The sequence below is a fragment of the Gymnogyps californianus genome, chromosome 18 (assembly GCF_018139145.2).
Source record: "Gymnogyps californianus isolate 813 chromosome 18, ASM1813914v2, whole genome shotgun sequence".
In the NCBI taxonomy this organism is placed as follows: Eukaryota; Metazoa; Chordata; class Aves; order Accipitriformes; family Cathartidae; genus Gymnogyps; species Gymnogyps californianus.
This window is the reverse complement of record NC_059488.1, coordinates 12854916-12873663: the sequence shown is the minus strand read 5'-3', so window position 1 is coordinate 12873663 and position 18748 is coordinate 12854916. Positions and strand designations below refer to the sequence as shown.

Sequence of the window (18748 nt, the reverse complement as noted above, 5' to 3'; positions counted from 1 at the left end):
ACACTGTAAAAAGTTTCTATTGAGGCAGAATCCACTGGAAACAATAGCACATGGCAACTGTAATGCATGAGCCCTTGAGACAGCTTTGTAAACGGCAGTTTTTTCAACATTTCACCTTACCATTCGATTCACATGTTATTCTAATGGTTCAGTAACAGCACTGTCAGAATATGCTTTCCGACACTTGCCGCAATAAACTAAGATTTATACTTTTCAATTCCTATAAACTATGGGAAAGTGTCTTAAAACATCACAGAACACAAACATAAACTAAAATATTAGAATAGCTATGAATAGCGTCACAGAGGTCTGACTCAACATCCACATCCTCCCAAAATATCCCCCGAAATACCTTCCTCCAAATCACAGAAGAAATCACAACCAAACTAAAAGCTTTAAAAGCCCAAACACAGTATTGCAATCCCAGAAAGCTAACCTGATGTCTTAGCTTTATAGACTTTTTTGGGTGCAAATTCAACTGGTAGAAGAAAAGAAGTAGTTTAAACAAACGGAAGACTATATTAATCCTCTATGTATGTGTTAGGGACTGCGTTAAGAAGTGTGCTCTATGTGTTTGCAAACCACCTTATGTACTCGAGTTACTAAGTGATCTGTGGAAGATACTGTTTTACTATTAGCTAAATATTACACAAATATTAATTGTTTCAGACAAAAATCAGTATTTCCTCTGAGTGATAACTTCGCTCTTTCTGGACTAACCAGATATAATGATTTTTGAACACATTCCCAGAATTCCCCAAATAAGAGTTCTATCCCAATAACATTTTTTTTCTACAGACTATTATTAATTCACATACATATGATTCCTTTTCTGACCTGAGTCTGCAAAGAAGGTGGGTGAAACTAAAACTCAGAAAAGAAGAATGATAAGTGTTCGTAAAAATGTAACATCTATAAACTCTCTAAGACCTTTTTATAGCAGTACAATGGTATTTTTTTAAGAGAAGAATTAGAACCTTAGAATTCCAGTCTGGTGGCATTTTATGCATGCTTTGTGCTGGCACGAATAATCATAGGATAACTTAGATCAGAAGGGACCTTCAGAGGCCAACCTAGTCCAATCTGCTGCTCAAAGCAGGGCTACATCAAAGTTGGAAAAGGTTGCTAAGAGCCTTGTAATTTTAGGGATGGAGACTCTCTGATCAACTTAATCCAGCGCTCCTTAACCGTTCTAATAGTATTTTTTCTTTTTGTTTATATCCAGTTGTAATTTCCCAGGTTACAACTTGTGACTATTACCTCTTGTCCTTTTGCTGTGCACCTCTGAGAAGAATATGGCCTGTCTTCTTTATAAGCCACCCCTCCCCGACAACAAAATATGAATTTGACCCACAGGGCTGGAGAACTGTCCTTCATTTTACTACCAAATAAAATTAGGAGACTAACAAACGGCAAATTCTATTGCACAGAAGTATATGTACTAACACACTCTCATGCACAAAACACAAATTTCTCATCTGGTTAATGGGTGAAATCTAGAACCTGACACAGGTTCTTCTACAGCATTAAAATTACCAGTTTAAAAAACTGAGTAAGAACAGAAAAACTGCATGTTCTAAACAACAACAAAAAATAGAAAATTAAATCAGCTTCACAAAACCTTTTCAAGAAGAAAAAGGTAAGTCAGCCTGAGAACTTGACATATGCTAACATCTCTGGCTTTTCAGCAAATCTGTTATCAGGTGAATGTAAGCAACCTACTATCAAAATTCTCTGGCATAAGAGTGAGCACTACTGGTATATTTCTGATTGATGGGTGGAATGGAAAACAACAGTAAACAAACTCAGCTGAGAACTTCCTCAGGAAAGCATGATAAAATCTCAGTTCTGTAGGAGAACTGTGTTGTCATCTGTAACAGCAGCATAGTATTTCAGTGCATCCCATCGACGTGTGCAGGACAGTCTCAGACACAGAATCTGCCTGTGAAGCTCGGCAGGGAGGATGGAACCTGACACATTTTATGCTTTCCAAAAACAACCATAGCTTTTCAGGAACATCTTTTTACCATTTATGTAAGCGCTAAGTACAAATGCATTGCAAGGTTATAGTTGTTACTCCAGTTCAGAAAATACATACAAAAGATGATTTTAGTTCCTCTTAAGTTAGCAAGCAGCCCAAAATAAAATACTCGTTAGAGAAAAGATTTTTGTGTAAGTGCATTTTGCTCAGACTGCAAGTTATTATAGATTGCCCAAGTCTTGGGACTCATATTGCCAGTACCTGTCGCCAAGAGGTCTCAGAGACTTGATATTCCTGTGCTATTTGCTCTTCCACCTCTGTTGAAGCCAGCCTGAAGCTCTTAATATATGAAACCTAAATTTTTTCCTTGAAAGAGATAATTATTTCCAAAGCTTGAGAAGGAGGGTTAGTAAATGCAGTATCTTTTGAAAGCATGAACGATACACAGATTAAATATTTTTCGTAAGTCAGTATTCAGAAAATTCACTATAAGATGACATGCAGTAGAAAAAACAACCATCACAGACATCTTTGCCTGGTTAAATGCTGCTATTTCTTGGCTCTGTAATTTAAAAAGATAAACAGCATAATCTCGTAGTCTCATATGTCATTCACAAAACTCTTACTGACCTCAGTGGTCCTGGAAGGGAAACCCTTTATGAATGCAGGGAGAAAATGCTGTACAAAATGTACTGAGTCTGCTGTGAACGTCGTATTCAAATAGACTGAATAGAAATCACTGTATGTGCTCCATTCAGGGATCACTGCAGCTATTGCTACCGTGTGTCAAACACATTATCTCAGTCTGATTTTTCTTTAAAGGATTGCTCAAACATTTAGGGTCAGCTAAAAGGCAGACTTTAATTTAATATATTCCTAAACTATTCTATGAGCTGTGAAGTTAGTGCTTCTTTGTTGCATAACAAAGAAAGGAACATTCTTTTGAGCAGGAAAATAACTTGTGCAGCATAAGAATCTACCGTATTTCCACATTAGATTTTCCACACTGTTTTCTGAGCATGTTTATAATTAATGACTCCCCCTCTGCCCCATGTTTTCTTGCCTTGACTTGAAAAGAGCACTCTTAGTTTCAGAAAAATAGCTAGCTGGCTCACTTTCACTCTTTTAGCTTTAGAACATTAGATTTTCTCAATAAATTCCAGCTATTAGAACACCAAGAAATGCAACTATGCTAGTTGAGCACAATTTTTTAAAAGGGAAGGAAAGCCACTACAATGAAATGCAAGGAGCACGCCTAAACAACACCCTCCTGAGAGAATTTCAGTACGTTTGCATTAATTACTGATAATCAGATCTTTGGACGTACATTAAGTTTGTGCAGTGAAAACACATTATTTCCATGTAATCTCCTGGTAGTAAGTATGCCTCAAACTTACTCAGATGAAAAAAAAACCAAACAACCCCAAAACCCTGGAAATAAGATTTCCATCTGGGAAAATATAAATTCTTTCCTGAAATTAAAATGTTGTTATGTGTTCTCTAGTAATGTCTCATTACTATCATGTAGAGCTGTAAGTTACAGACCACCAGCAATAGTCTAGCAAATTTAAGAAAAGCCATGTGGCTTACTAAGGTTTTCTTCTTTACAGCTTATGGAAAAAAAGACAGACCTGGCAATTTTGTTAGATTTTAATAAGCACTGAGTATCTGCATGAGCAAAATCTCATTCACATGTTGAGTACACCCCATACTTCACTATTACATAATTTTATAGCTCAGATTCAGTCTTGCTGTGGAATTTTGCATATCTAAAGTGCCGTCTGGAAGATCTCCATTAACGTTTCTGCTCTGAGACTTAGGAATACTTGATGGAAATCCTTGCAAGACTTTTTCTTACTAGTGCTGTGTTTGCTACATATCTGTTTCTTCAGATCTCTGCCACCTTGACAAATAAGTGGCTCACTGGGTCACACTGGATTATGTCCAGCATCAGCCAGGCTGCAAGTGCCTACGTAATTTCTTTAGTTTTTACCCTATTCATTCATGCATTCTGGAAAATCCTTCCACTGCTTAGGGAGGAATGGGTGAAGAAATTATATGAACTGTCATTAAAAAAATGAAAAAACAGACATAGAGGCAGTGATAAGCAAGAACAAACTCAGCTCGTTATGAGCTGTTAATGCTTTGCTAGGAAACCATAAGGCCATGACTAAACTGTCTCTCAAGCCCCCACCAATCTGTGAATCTGGACTAAGAAAGAACCACATCCCTGTCAGACCCTCTGACACAATAGATAAGAGAGTGCTCCAGTGGCCAAAGGTAACTTGATAAACCCACCAAAACCAAAAAAGGATGTTTAGTGCTTGTAAATGAGTGGAATAGAGTTGGATTAACAACAGAACAACATATAAGCCAACTGGAATTTCCAGTCACACTGGAGTGAAAACAAAGAAAAAAGATGCTTAGAAATCAGGTCAAGTTTTACAGTCTAGTTTAACTTCCTTCGCTGGCCCAGACCAGTCCTTTAAAAATTTTCTTCCCATATTAAAAATGCTCTCTCTTGAAGAAGTAATATACCTCACAGATATGTGTATAGTTTATAAAGGAGAGGTTCATATGACTCAGACTATCTTAAGGCTTTTAGTTTAAGAGCAACCTGGGGTATTTATTGCTTTCTCCCAAAAAGTATCTTCTAAAAACCATTCTGAATTTGTCTTCATTTCCATCTCTACGCATTTCTATCTCTAGAAAGCCTGAACTGTGTATCATTAAAAGTTATGTATGTTTTCAATAACTGTTTTATTTGTTCTGTTTTCTAACAAAAATAGCCTCTATTTTTGTAATCCGTATTAGTAGTTTGGGGTTCTGGACCTATGGATTAGGTATGCTGATATGCTTCTACTCCTCTCAACTACAATAACATCCCAAGCCAAAAGATGAGTGATGTTTAAAGGAAGAGGGAGTGATTGACTTTGCTTTCTCTGCATGCTTTGAGTACAGCTCTGTTAACTTACCTGTAGCAGTATATTTTTGTCTCTGTGTCCACATGCTTGGAAACCACAGAAAATTAGATTTTTTGCTTATTAGCTGAAAAGGCCAGCATGCTTAGTTTTGTACATTTACACATTATCGTGGACAATATTTTAAATCTAAGAGATCACAGTTAATTCCCCAATAGATTGCCTACTGATAACTATAACAAGAGTTATTTCTGATGGTTGCTGGTGCTTTCTGCCACCTTTATGTTAAAAATCTTACAGCATTATTCTTTCCATTTATCACTCCGTACATGTTGCCTAGCTTCCACATCCCCACACTTCCTCAGCTTTGCAGGAAGACTAGCAGTCTCTGCCAAGTAAGTCAGTGAACCGCATGTACATCTACTCCATAAGTAACCTATTGAGTGACCTGAGCTTAACCGTCAAAAAAATAACCTAGAAGAAATCATCTCTCCTTTGGGCACAAGGTTTTCACCAGTGTGGGCTGAACACAGCTTGTCCCTCTTCTGTATGCTCATTCCATTCTCTCACTCTCCTTTCTGGTTTCTTGGTTTGGATTTGACTGGTCTTTGCTGTTTATAAGAATGCCTGGATTAACAAAGTATATGCAAAAGCAGAGGAAAAAAAGAAAAAAAAAAAAAAGGAAAGACTTCATCTGTTTAGAAGACAATTTCCTACAGGTCTGTCAAGATCAGCAACACCTGCTCTTCCTTTGTCCTTTCTCACGCTTATGAAAGTTGTGGGTACACATACTAGTTTATTACATCTCATAGTAGATTTCACATCTCTCAGATTTCACATCTCATACTAGAGAAACATAAACTAGATAAACATAAATAGCACCTTGGTCCTGCTTGTGTCTGCTTTGCTTCCATATCCCAGTCTTACTTAAATTTTAGGGGGGAAAAAACAACAACCCCAATTCCTATTTTCAGCTCTTCTGAACTTACCTATTACTAGGGGTCCAACCATACTGGGAGCTGCTGCAGCCAATATCCAACGCACGAGAGTTACTAACATTTACACACTGCCAACACGGACAAGGCACCTTACACATCAGAATGAAGGGAAGAACCCCAGTTTCCCCAGTATTGGAATGGCTCTGTGGCAGTCCAATGCTGAGTAAAACCAGATTGAGTCATCAAGATTTCTCCATGACCTGGAGATCCTACCTAGATTTAGATTCCATATAGCAGCTCTTCACTGTCCCCTCTTGTCAAGTGGCACATCAAAATGTAGTTAAAGACTGTAAAAATTCTATTTGCTCAGAGTCTCTATGCTGCAACATGCCTTATGGCAGCCTGGTTCAAGGCTACTTTCTAGCTATTTTGAGCAAGTTTGCAGCTATTCTCATTGATATCAAGGGTATAAACGCACTCTCGATCTGTATCAGTAGTTGCAAGCACTTCTTCAGGACAAACAGGAAATTTGCCTGGACAATATACAGATGAGGACCAATGAGATACACGAGCAACAAAAAGGATGAGGAGGGGTTAGCACAGATCCTGTAAATTCCAAATAAAAGTGTAAGGAAATGTTTTTTTGTGGGTAGTGGGGTGAAGAAAGAAAGAAACCAAATTGATGGATGCCAATAAAAAATTAAACTGAACATAACATGCTGGAATGTAACAGAACATATTCTTTGTAAATACACACCAAGCTACACCTTTTCAATGGTGTTCCTCCCCCTCCCTTCTTTTAAAGCAAGAAGGATGATTACGGGTTTTTTTTGGTTTTTTTTGTTTTTTTTTTTTTTTTTAGTGTTACCAGCCTTCACCTGGGCAGTGGCATTTTGAACTCTTTTATATAAATATGATGTGATAATAGGAATACATGAAAATCAGTTTATTTTCTCAGAGGAATCACAAAATTATTCCCTTTAGCAAAAGACTTTAAGACCTGCTTCTCAAAGGAAAGGCTCAGGGTTGCCATATGCCAAAGAAAACACACAGCACTAGCTTTTCAAACCTTGGCTTACATTTGTGCTACTGTGCGCTGAAAAAAGCTCTCTAAGATGTGAAGCCATCAGGATATTTTCCAGAGGGTGAGCTCATGGGCAGCTGCTTCCACAGGCAAAACATTTTCCAGTGATACTGCCTTTTCTCCATTGTTACTAAAACTAATTTTGCAGCTGGATATTGTATGTGGACAACACAGTATTCATTAGTTTATGGTATCATGGAAATAGTAACACAGACTAAGGAAAAGCATAGCCAAATAATCCAGAACTAAATTTATCAATGGAAATCACACTGTGTAAAGGGGACCGATTATTTTTAAATTGGCAAAAAGAGCTATAATACCTAGCTCTTAAATTTTTATTGCAGAGCTCAAACAAAGCAGTAATATTACTGACAGTTTCAAGACAGGGAAACTGAAGTACAACAAAAAAGTGACCCTGAAATGTAGTAGTCAGTGCCACCCAGATCATGCATTTTGAGTGTTCCATCCACCAGACAACTTCCAAGGCTAAATTTTATTGAAAAAGTATTTATGGAGAACTACAGTGTTCAGCAGGATGCAAACCTAAGTCTGTATATTTATGTCTTGATTCACAGTTAAGCTTCTCCTATTATTTCTTTATTCAATACTCAAAGCTTCTGAGAAAGAGAAAATAGCAGAGGCAGATAATAAATAAGCATACTTTGGAGTTGATGGGTACTAACAACATGCTCTTAAGAAAAATAATCCTAAGCCTTCTGAAATTGGTGGTTATTCAGCTTCACCCAATTCTCATGAACCTCAGCTCAAGCATATAAGCTTTAAAATTTTCGTGAACAGCTATGGTGTGTGATTTGTTCCTCATTAAGAAAGACTGACATGACATGCTATGAAAGACAAAATACTTTCAGTCCAGTAAATCACATGTGCGAAGTTATACCAGTGAGAAAAGCAGGGATGGTATTACTTTAAACCGCAGTAGCAGAAACAAATGGAAATCTGCTTTTTCAGGCATTTGCCTGGAAGTCGGAAAAACTGGGTTCAAATTTTCTGTTCTGTCACAGATTTCTTTGACCTGAGCAAGTTATTGTTATCCTCTATCTTCCACGAGTTCAGTGAGAGAGAGAGCATTTCCCTGTCAGAAAGACCTCATGAAAATAAATATTAAGACCGGGAAGACTTAACAAAAGTGGGGTTTAAATTCCTTATAGAAAATATGTAATGATGTGCAGCCTGTAGAAGTAGCAGTACCACTTATTCCTAACAATTCAGAATTCGAGATCTCTTTTGGGAGTTCACAACAATTTGCAGGCACTAGGTGTGATCCAAAATTTACAGTACCTAAAATTGTCTCACAAATACACACTGTTGCAAAACTGATTGTAAAAAAACACTGCAGCTAAAGACTGAAAACTCGCATCATTCTCAACTGTCTTTTTTTGTCTTTTTTTTTTTTTTTTTAAATAATGGATATAAAACTATCCTGTAAAATAGTAGGGCTAACAAACCCAAAATTAAGTGGTAAAAGCACACCACTACTGTGTACTTGACGTGTACTTTAGTGTATAGTGCTCTGCTAAGGGTCTGTGCAATTCTGCAAATGCATATGTTAGGAAACAGCTGCTGTACGGTATTTTTGTTAGGCAGACATTCACTACTTTGCAACAAAGAATAATTAGCTGACGGGGAAGTATTTCAGATTAGCCTGGGGACTTTAATTTGTTATTCTTACTTAACATTTTGATCAGTACTATAATAATCTTCCACATTTGTTTGGTAAATTGTACTGTTACTGTGACAACCACACACACGTGCTATAAAAGGAGGAAAAAAAAAAAAAACCGTTAAATGTTTTAATGAAGAAATTTAGTTCCCTACTTATCATCACGTACCCTTTCTAAAGATACTCACAACCCAGAAGGCCCTGAATGCACATATGCTGCAGTGTGACATGGATGTCTGGGTATAGAGCATTCTTTTAGTACAGGAAGCAGTGTCTACAAGACACGCAGTAACTGGCACGCATAACAGAAGGGAACCTATGGAAAGTAATTATTTTCCCTTTTTTCTCCCCAAAAGTTGAATAATGACACTGGTTTGATAGGAAAACCAGAAGAGACAAAAATACGTTTCCAATTTGTAGTCAGCTGTATTTATGAAAGCCTTTTCCCACATACAGTAGTGTGATTGTATCATACTAAATAAAGCAGAGGACAGAGAGAAAGCAACTTATCAATTAACTAAGTGGTAGAAAGTCCAAATCACTACAGTCAGCAGTCTGTAAAACCAAAGACACCATTCTTAGGCGATTAGCTCATAGTCAGAAAAGCCAACAGTTTTGTGGTATCATTGGTTTCAAGAAGACTGGATATTTTCCATGGACTAAGGGCTGGAAAATTTTTCTACAAAACCAAATGTATATACTGGTTAACCTTGGTAGGACTTGGAGTACTCTAAAAACAACTGAAGACAAATCTTTGCCAAGCCAACAACATGTGATTTGTGATACATATTGCCGGCAGAGTGGCCAAGTGAAAGGGATCACTCACAGGAAAGTAAAGGTGGGATTACAACCAGGTTTATCACTGCTATCTGACGCCAGCTAGCCAGAACATAGCATCAGTATCACACACACGCACAAATGCGTAACTATAATGAGGCTCAGTCAAAAAGACAAAAAACTTTCTCAATTAAAAAGATTTGTATAATTTTTACTTATACAGTTCCAAATTCCAAAACAGCCATTCTTGCCATTCTCTGGCATCTTCCCTCGCATATCATCAGTCTAACGAGAGTGTGAATACTCACAACACCACAAAAGCTTTTTTCCAAAAACACAGGTAAAAGCAATGCCTTCAATGATGTTGCTAGTAAGTTACAAAGAGGGGAAGCAGCTAATACGATTGCTTTCCGGAACGTTATTTCTTCAACACAAGGATGAATTGAAAGATACATTTTCTGTATTTGCCAGTCTTTTTTTTGGTTGTTGTTTTTGTTGTTGTTTTGTGAACATTCATCTACATGAAAAGGAAAACAATTACAGCTTCAAACCACATGACTTCTGTCTTTCAAAGACAGTAATGAGAAGCATCTTAAAAACGTATCAAGAGAATTTTCCTTATACAAATTCTCATAAGTAAAGGAAAAAGGGAAACTTTAAAAATAGATGCCTTTCTTAAATAACTTACAAATATATTAATTAGAGCTTTAAATAATTATTTAATTGCTTTAAAGCATTTTAATGATGGTTGTTACAATGACAGTTGCCAGAAATAGCCTGACATGAAAATATGGACCACAACTGTTTTCATGTTGAAACTGTAAACTATACAATTAATTAACTTTTCAGCTCTTGATAGGCTTGAGAACCTCTGCTTATTATTTATACCTTCAATATGGAGGCAGATGCAGATTTGCATATGTATATTTAAATCAGAATCTCAAAACTGTTCCCCGGTATGCCTTCATTGGAAAGGATTTAGAGTATAGCCTCTGTCTACATTTTCTTGTTAAACCACCAAAGCTGTTTGGCAAAATCCACACTAATACTACAAACACTAAAACATGGATTGAACTAAATCCAAATAACTACTGAAGTATCTTATTTATTGTTTCTGTTAGCACATAGAAATGTATTCATGATAAAAGGTCTCAAGAGAGATATTAAACAATGATGAGATGGTCCCATGGATTGCCATCAAGATGACTACAGAGTTGGAAAACTCGTCATAGGAAGAAAGGTTAAAAGAATTGGGTTTGTTCAGCCCTCTAGAAGGTTTGTTCGCTTCTCTAGAAGCGAAGGTGCAGGAAGGGGATCTAACCAGTCTTCCAGTACCTAGAAGGCAGTTATAGAGAAGATGGAAATACTCTCTTCAGAGTGATACACAGCAACAGGACAAGAGGCGATGGGGGAAATTCTGTCTGCATAAGCAAAAATTCTGCACTGTGAGAACAATTAAATATTGGAATAGGTTCCCCAGAGGAGGAGTGCAACTTCCCCTGCTGGAAATACTCAAGATTTGGCTTGATAGGACCCTGGATAACCTAACCTATGGCCCTGCTTTCAACAGATGGTTGGACCACATGATCTCCAGGGGTCCCTTCCAGCCACAACTCTATTATTCTATGATAAATGTGATAAATGTGCTAGCCTATGCCTATACATCTATTATTGTAGGACAGTTTGGAGTACAGCAGTTACACGGACTAATTTGTTGTAGCAAGGCTATGCACATACAAGCAGACAGCTGACACTGCTTTTAACTGTGAATAAAGCATGTGCTTCAAACAATCTCTTTTCTCATGAGATACAGGCAAAATTGACCTTACAATAATGTACAGCTAGAGAGAGCACCTTATTTTGGCTCATTCAACCTCAGCAACATCAACTAACAAAATTAACATTTGATGTTGGTAGGATACACATTTAAGTATGTTGTAAAGCTAATCTGGTGAATAAGCAAGAATGTGTTAAGAACTATTGTAATTAGAGATAATCAACACCAACATTGTACCTGAAACAGTGTTACATCTTACGCTGAGCAAAAAAGTGCAGTATGCATAGCATGCAAGCCTGCAGTATTTTTTGACTTGAAACAGCAATATATCAACCAAAACCCCAAAGATGTTCTCTACCGGGCTGTTTTCTAGATTATATGTAATTTCTTAATGGAATCAAACTTAACTTCTTCTTATACCAATAATCATGCATATGCTTACTATACAAACATCAATTTCTCCCTTTTCTGGTTTTGGAACCAGAAAACAGTACTGGAGGGCCACATTACCACTCTGGGCTTGTCTATACCTGGAAAGCACAGACAAACTATTTTGGAATATTTACTCTGGAACAGATAGTCTATTACAGGCCCAGCATTCCTCAAGAATGATCACATCCAAATTGAGACATTCACTGGAATAACTACTTCAGCAAGTTTTTAGTGTAGACAGCATTCACCTGAATAAAACTTAGGGATCATTCAGATAAACGTACTTCATGGGTTCAAAAACTGTGTCAATGTAACACCTATACATAGCATAACTCTAATATACAACTCTACCTCCATTAATCAAACACAAAACCCCAAATAATTCAATAATGGAACGTTCTGAAAATTATTTTACTTCATGGCAAACAAGATGATGTAATTGCAAACAACAAATGGTATTATGTACAATTAGTAAAAAAAAAAAAGTAAAAATAGTTGTAGTCTGTTACCTCTGTCAGAACACAATCTAAAATCAGTTTGTAACGACATCTTAAAAAAGACAGTACTTCCATAAAGTATTACAAGATTTGTTCCAACTGACACTTACAGTAATGGCAAATACATTTTTTAAAAATGGCTAACAACAGTAATGGAAACTACACTGTCATTATTATAGTATGTGCGTGAGTCCAAAAGCAGTTCCACTCAGGAGCAATAGCTTCAACAATGGGATATAATGAGCAACTACATTATTCCTAAACAAGTTCCTTGAAAGGCATGAGCATCTTTAAAATCAAGCATTCATTCAACAAAAGTCAAAACAAAATTCCAGCACTGATACAACTTTTAATTCCACCCTCTGCCAAGAGCATCTCCTATACTGCCCTGTTTCTTTTGGCTCCTTCCATACCTAAAAAGAAGAAATAGTGATCACCAGCTCCAGAAAAAGAGAAAGGGTTCAGATCACACTGCCTTCTCAGAAGCTGTAACACCTATTTAAGCCTTAGCTGCTAGTTTGAATACATCAACTGTTTAGATATCCCTGATCTGACCTACAAGGAGAAAAGTAACTCTTCAGCCATTTATGACTTTTAATAAAGCAAACTTACAAATTTAACTTTATTTTTAAGGCAGATTATAACATGCAGTTTGCAGGAAATGTTGCTTATTAGCGTATCTTCTTATAAAATGCAATGTTACTACGTGCACAGAGGTGGCAACCGAACAGAATACAGTTCATTTTCAAAAAGGTTTTAAAGATAAGTTTTTTATATCTACTTGGCAGCAGTGAGGCCACATCTGGAATACTGCAGTACAGTCCTGCTGCACCTCTGTACAGGACAGACGTTAAACTGGAGAGAGGCCAGCACAGGACCACTACAATGGCCTGGGAGCAGCAGCACTTGACAGATGAGGACAGGCGCAAAGAACTGGGCTTGCGTAGCCTGGAGAAGAGACGGGGCCCGAGGCACAGAACGTAACTGTGGTTATCTCCCGAACAAAAAGGAGCGTGTGGGGGAGTTGTAGAGAACAGAGACAGTATTCTTCTCAGAGATGCACTGCGATGGGACAAGAAACAACTGACAAGCCGCAGCAATGGAAATTCCAATTAGAATAGGGAAAAGAAAAAAGAAAAACAAAACAGAACAAAAAAACAACCACCCCCAAAAAATCACTTTAAGAGGGGTCAAGCGCTACACCATTGCCCAGAAAGGCTGTGAATCCCCATCTCTGGAGGTTTACAAAACTCAGCTGGACAAGGTCTTGAGTAACCTAATCCAGTTCTTAAGTTAGCCCTGCATTGAGTATGAGGTTGAACGAGATGACCTCCTGAGGCCCCATTTTCTATGTGATTTTTTCCTATCCCCTGTAACTTGCTGATGTGGCTACGGAACTGGCCTGCGTACTGTACTGTATGCACACTGACAGACACCTAGATAGAGAACACCAATTGTGACAGATATTTTAGCAGGTTATGCCCTTACTAAATACTATACTTTTTACAGTAATATGAAGGTGAAAAATGCTATTTGTAAAATGCATATTTAGGTAAAACGTAAGTATGCTGTGGGGAATCATTTTAGCATATGCAAACAAAAGAGCTGCACAGTACAAGAACATATTCTTTCTTAACACAGTGAAATTAATTTTACTTTTGATGCGTGCATCAGAAAGGAATCAAAATTCTTTTCACAGAATTTACAGGAACAGCACTAAAAAGAATCAAAGTAGGAAATTAAATACTACTCTACCCCTTCCGCTCTAGTGGTCTAGGTTAGTCAAAATCCAATCCCACACTCAACTTCCCTCTCAGTTTTTGGAGTCAAATAATAAGAAACGTGCATCTTGTAATAAAGTGCATGTGTTTTGTTACAGAAAAGCTGTAATCAGTATCAATGAAAACCAACATTTAACAGAGACTTACACAAACAAAAAGATGCATCAAATCAATAATAATACATTTTACCAAGACAGCTTCCTTGAGCTACTCACTTGGGTGGTTCATCAAATTGTTTCTGGTCTTACTATGATCACACAAAGTGTATCATGTATCTAGACCTCACTTAGTTCCTGAGTTAGAACTGTCCCATAATGAGAGCTGTAAGAAATGAGGAAATATTCATACAGCCACCTGATATTTAAGTCTGAAGCCCACATCTGTTTCATACAGTCATTAGTACAAGAGCAGCTGTTTTCTTCTCTCTTATTACCTCTATAATTAAGTATTTTTAATAAGTAAATCAGTCTTTAGAAAACTCTATTAAAAAAAGATTCACAGTTAAAACACAAAAATCCTTTCCAGGCCATGTAATAGCTTGCTTCCTTTCTACTAAGCATTTTTGCTCGTTCACTCTACCCTAACAACGTGCATACATTTCTACATTCTGAAATGCAGATCTTTATTTATTTTGAGACCTTCAAAAGTATCTTATACTAGACACTATACTGCAGTGTTATGATATGTTAAAAGTGAAAGACTATGATAAATAAACAGAAGAAGGGAAAATAAATAAGGCAGGTTACTGAAGATTCACTGGACTTATAAAACAGAAAAATTTTACTTTTTTTCACTGAAGTTTTCTCTGAGAAAGCTGGTAAACTGGCAGCTATGAGCATTCTAGTTCTTGGATGAGTTTAGAAAGAATCAGTCTTTTCCCTGGTCCAAGTGTGTTGGAACCGCCTGTTCCTTATTATAACTCTATCCACAAATGTGGTTGTATAATGCTTACGTTTTTCTTTCTCAGCCATATCTATTTTGTGTCCCGAGTCTTAAGAACAAAGCCAAAGCACAACATAATTTGTTGTGTTGTTTCATTTTTCATATTTAACATTGCTCTACACAGTTTTGAATTTTTTCCCAGAAATAAAGGAAAAGTAATAGTCTTTCTGTAAAAGAAGATACATCACTAACAAAGTGGCAATGCTTTTAATTGCAGTGGTATTACTTCTATGAGTGTTACAGATACAGACTAGCCTTTTCAAACTTCATTAACCTTCCCATGGTTCCTCAGGTCTACCGTGGCAGCATTTATTTGTAGAGAGTCCTGTTCTCCAAAGAGACTTGAAACTAAACTAATGGGTAACATCAGTCCTGTTAGGAATACGAAGAATATAATAGTGACAAGCATTTGACAGCAATATGACAAGCATTTTCTACTAATGCTTGGCAGAGACAGCTGGAAATACAAGTGCTTCTACAGTGACATTTCAGCATCGTTAAATATTCACAAGTTTTAAAGGAAATGAAAGTAATACAATTCCAGTGAACTGACTTTTCAGTTTGACAGCTGATTTAAAGCGCTTCAGAGAAAACAAAAAATTCCTAGAAGACATTCTTTCTTACTTTTGATATATCAAATCATCAACTTGAGCAGCCTACCATCATGTTGCATCTCATGCAAACAAAGACTGTCGCTGATCTATATAAAGTTTTGCTCTGCTTTACTCAAGCATACTGGTGACCTCAAAAGAAAATCTTTTAGAAGCAGGGCTGCTAATCCAAAAGGCCACTCAAGAGTGTCTGTGAACGTTTGAGCCTTCTCAGAAAGTCACTATCACCTGGAACATCAAAGAAACCCGTTTAACCCAACTAACTCACTTTCAGCCATTCCTCTCATCTATGTTTAATAAAAGAAATAAAATATTATCATTGCTTCGTACTTAGCCATCCCAAAACTAAAAGAAGGAACCGATCCCATGGTGTTTCCTGAATAACCTCACCCTAATGGATCACTGGAATTAATCATTCCACCTTTGTCACTGTAGCGATGAATCCTAACACAGAAAAACTGACAAATAAGTGCACCATAAACCAAGCAACTTTCAAAACAAGATACCAGTGTGTGAAAGAAAAAGTTACCAGTAATTCAGCTGGAATTATGTTCAGGGATTTATGCCCAAAATCACCTCTGACTGGTGCAAATCATTCTCTTACCCACTGAAACAGCCTAAAAAATTCTGAAGCTGTCCGGAGCTTCCTAGCAAAACTTCCCTCTGAACAAATCAGATTTTCCCAAGAGTACTGCCAAATTTTTTTTCATTTTCCCCCCAAACCCTACTATTTCCTAATGTTTTTCCCATGAATCAGGAAAAATATATTACAGAAGATTAAATATTGTAATAGTGATTCATTTCAACATTTTTAAACATGTTACCCAGTGTCAGAGAGCAGAGAATGCTTCGAAAAAGAATATAGGAAAAAGGCAAAGGTACAATAGTTGTTTTCCAGATGTAGCTTCCTGTCAGCAGTGAGCTGTGGTTTAGGGACTTCCTGAGATAGGGCTTGTATAAACACTCTTGTGTTTAAGTCTGGGTGGGATTTTTTTCTTTACAACGTTTCTTCTCTGAATCTGTCTGTTCACTTTTCCCTGCTATTCCTCCACACATGCCTTTTTTTTTTAATTTTTGGTTTCAAAAGATCTTGTGGCAAACAAATTCAGCAATTGAACTGCACACTGTCTGAAAAACTAATCAGTTTGATTTCTCGAAGTTCGCCTTTTTAAGATTGGCACGTTCTTATCTATTTTGTTTACCCTGAGCTTCTGATCACTGACTCAAAGTTAACTTCTATGACCAGCTGTTTTACAGTATTTTCACTAGTTCTCAAAGCCAAGTCTAACATTAGACCACTCCTTACTGATTGAATTACTCTGGTGACGACAACTGTCAGCTTTCACGGCCAGAAATAACTGGCTATTAGTATCCTACTATTAGCAGGATCTGTTATTCTCCAATCATGGATTTAAATATAAGCTGATCTCTGAGATTCTCAGTATGAAAAGCAAATGGAACAACTAGGAAATGTTTTGAAAATCATGTCATTCAGCCTAAAGCCTCTAACAAAAGCAATGAACTCCACTTCATAGTATTACAAATCCAAGGAAAAGGGATTCCCATTCGGTCCAAGCAGAATGCCCACACGAAGGCTAATCCCATTTTTCTCTTCAATCCTTCCCAAAGCGCAAACACCTAATGTTTGTGTTTGGAATGTATCCAAACAATTCAGATAGCCTACGAACACTTGGCACATCCAAATAAAAGCTCCCTATCACCTATCAAGTTGGCACAACTTTATTTTTCCCCAATAGACAAAACTGCAACGGACTGAAGAAATAAGGCAGCTTTGTCATACACAATTTGGTTTCCAGGAACAAGCTGTCTAGACAGATTTAAAAAGACAAAAAAGCACTCAGCACTTAATCACAAGGCTGATCTGTGTAATAATATGTTGTTTCTTATTCAGAAAAGATGATGATCAAAGAAATAGGGTTTGGCTATTTTTGATCTTTCAAATATTTTTATTTATAACACGATTATCTGTAAGAGAACGTTAGTGACTAAAAAACACACCACAAGAGAAGTCACTATTTAGTCTCCTTCATTAGGTAAAATTTTTAGGCATTTAACTGCACTTATTTAAGTGCCCTAGAATCAATGAGGTTTAAGCATATGTTAAAGAGCTTAAAAGTGGTTATGGAGGATTTATAAATACGGTCCTAAATACAGAACTTTATCCTTGGGAAATCTTGTATTTCCAAGGACCTTGGTGCTCTGGGGCATAACAGCTTTTGTAAGTTAAATTAAAGAGTAAGCTTTTGAGTTAAATTAGAAAATAATGATAACATAACAACAGTAACTAATAAGAGGCGCTAACATTCCCTGCAGGAATCCCAGGCCATACAGTAAAGGTACAGGAAACTTAAAAAGCCTAATGCACGCTGAATTACTAGTGTAATATATTTAGAAGTGTTTTTTTCTGACATAGTAGACACTCACTTTTATGATAGAAATAATTTATTATTAGAATAGCCACTACTTGTCTACGTTTTAACTTGAACAGAAATAGAGTTTGTTTTAATCCAGTATCTTTAAACTTCTTTATTTGCCCTCAGATTAGTCTAAGTGTTCTCATACTGGTTTCCTCCGTTTCTTCAAAATGCAAAGATCTTTAAAACTGCCTGAAAAACTATGAACAAATGCATTATTTCAATATGGTATAGCTTTCTAAAGATGGCTATGATCTACAATGACAGTGAAATAACTGTCTCGTTTGCTAAACTGTTGATAAAAAGTAGCTAAAAAAATGAACATTTTAATATTGTGAAGTTTCACTTTTAATTTAGATAATTTCTCTGCAAGATTCCCAGCAAGTTATAAATACATCTTAAAGACACCAGAGGTGATAGCTAACAACCAGAAGTATTCTACACAGAGAAAGTTCTGTAATAGCAAATTTTTAGAAAGGTTCTAGGGAAATAGTGAGAATTCACAGCAATCAAATGAGAAACATGCTTTAGATTACCAACATGAGTAGCAAGCAAACATTAAAAAAAGTTTAAAAATCCAAATTATGGATTCTCAATCTGCACTAGATTATTTTAAGAGCTTATTTGAATTTGGACAATTTTATTTTATTCCTGGGAACATGCCATTTCCTGATAGAAATGACCTAGGAAGTGGTAAAAACGGAGAGTATCAGCGCTGCTCTGAATAAACCGCCTTGCTTTATTTCTCTCTCTTAACATTAAAGAGGACCAGCCAGTAAAAACCAGCAGAGACTACTTTAGTGTATATGATGAAGAATACTCCACCTCCCTCCGTCAGTGAGCAACCGTGCGCTGCCCATGGAGCAGGAAGTAGCCCGCCCCCCCGCCCCC

General features: G+C 36.8%; 1 protein-coding gene across 1 annotated transcript in view; it reads right to left on the bottom strand.

Annotated features, from left to right (window-relative positions):
* The window catches only part of RALGPS1 (Ral GEF with PH domain and SH3 binding motif 1), a 125857-nt gene that overhangs the window by 40803 nt on the left and 66306 nt on the right, over nt 1-18748 (bottom strand). The window lies entirely within an intron of this gene.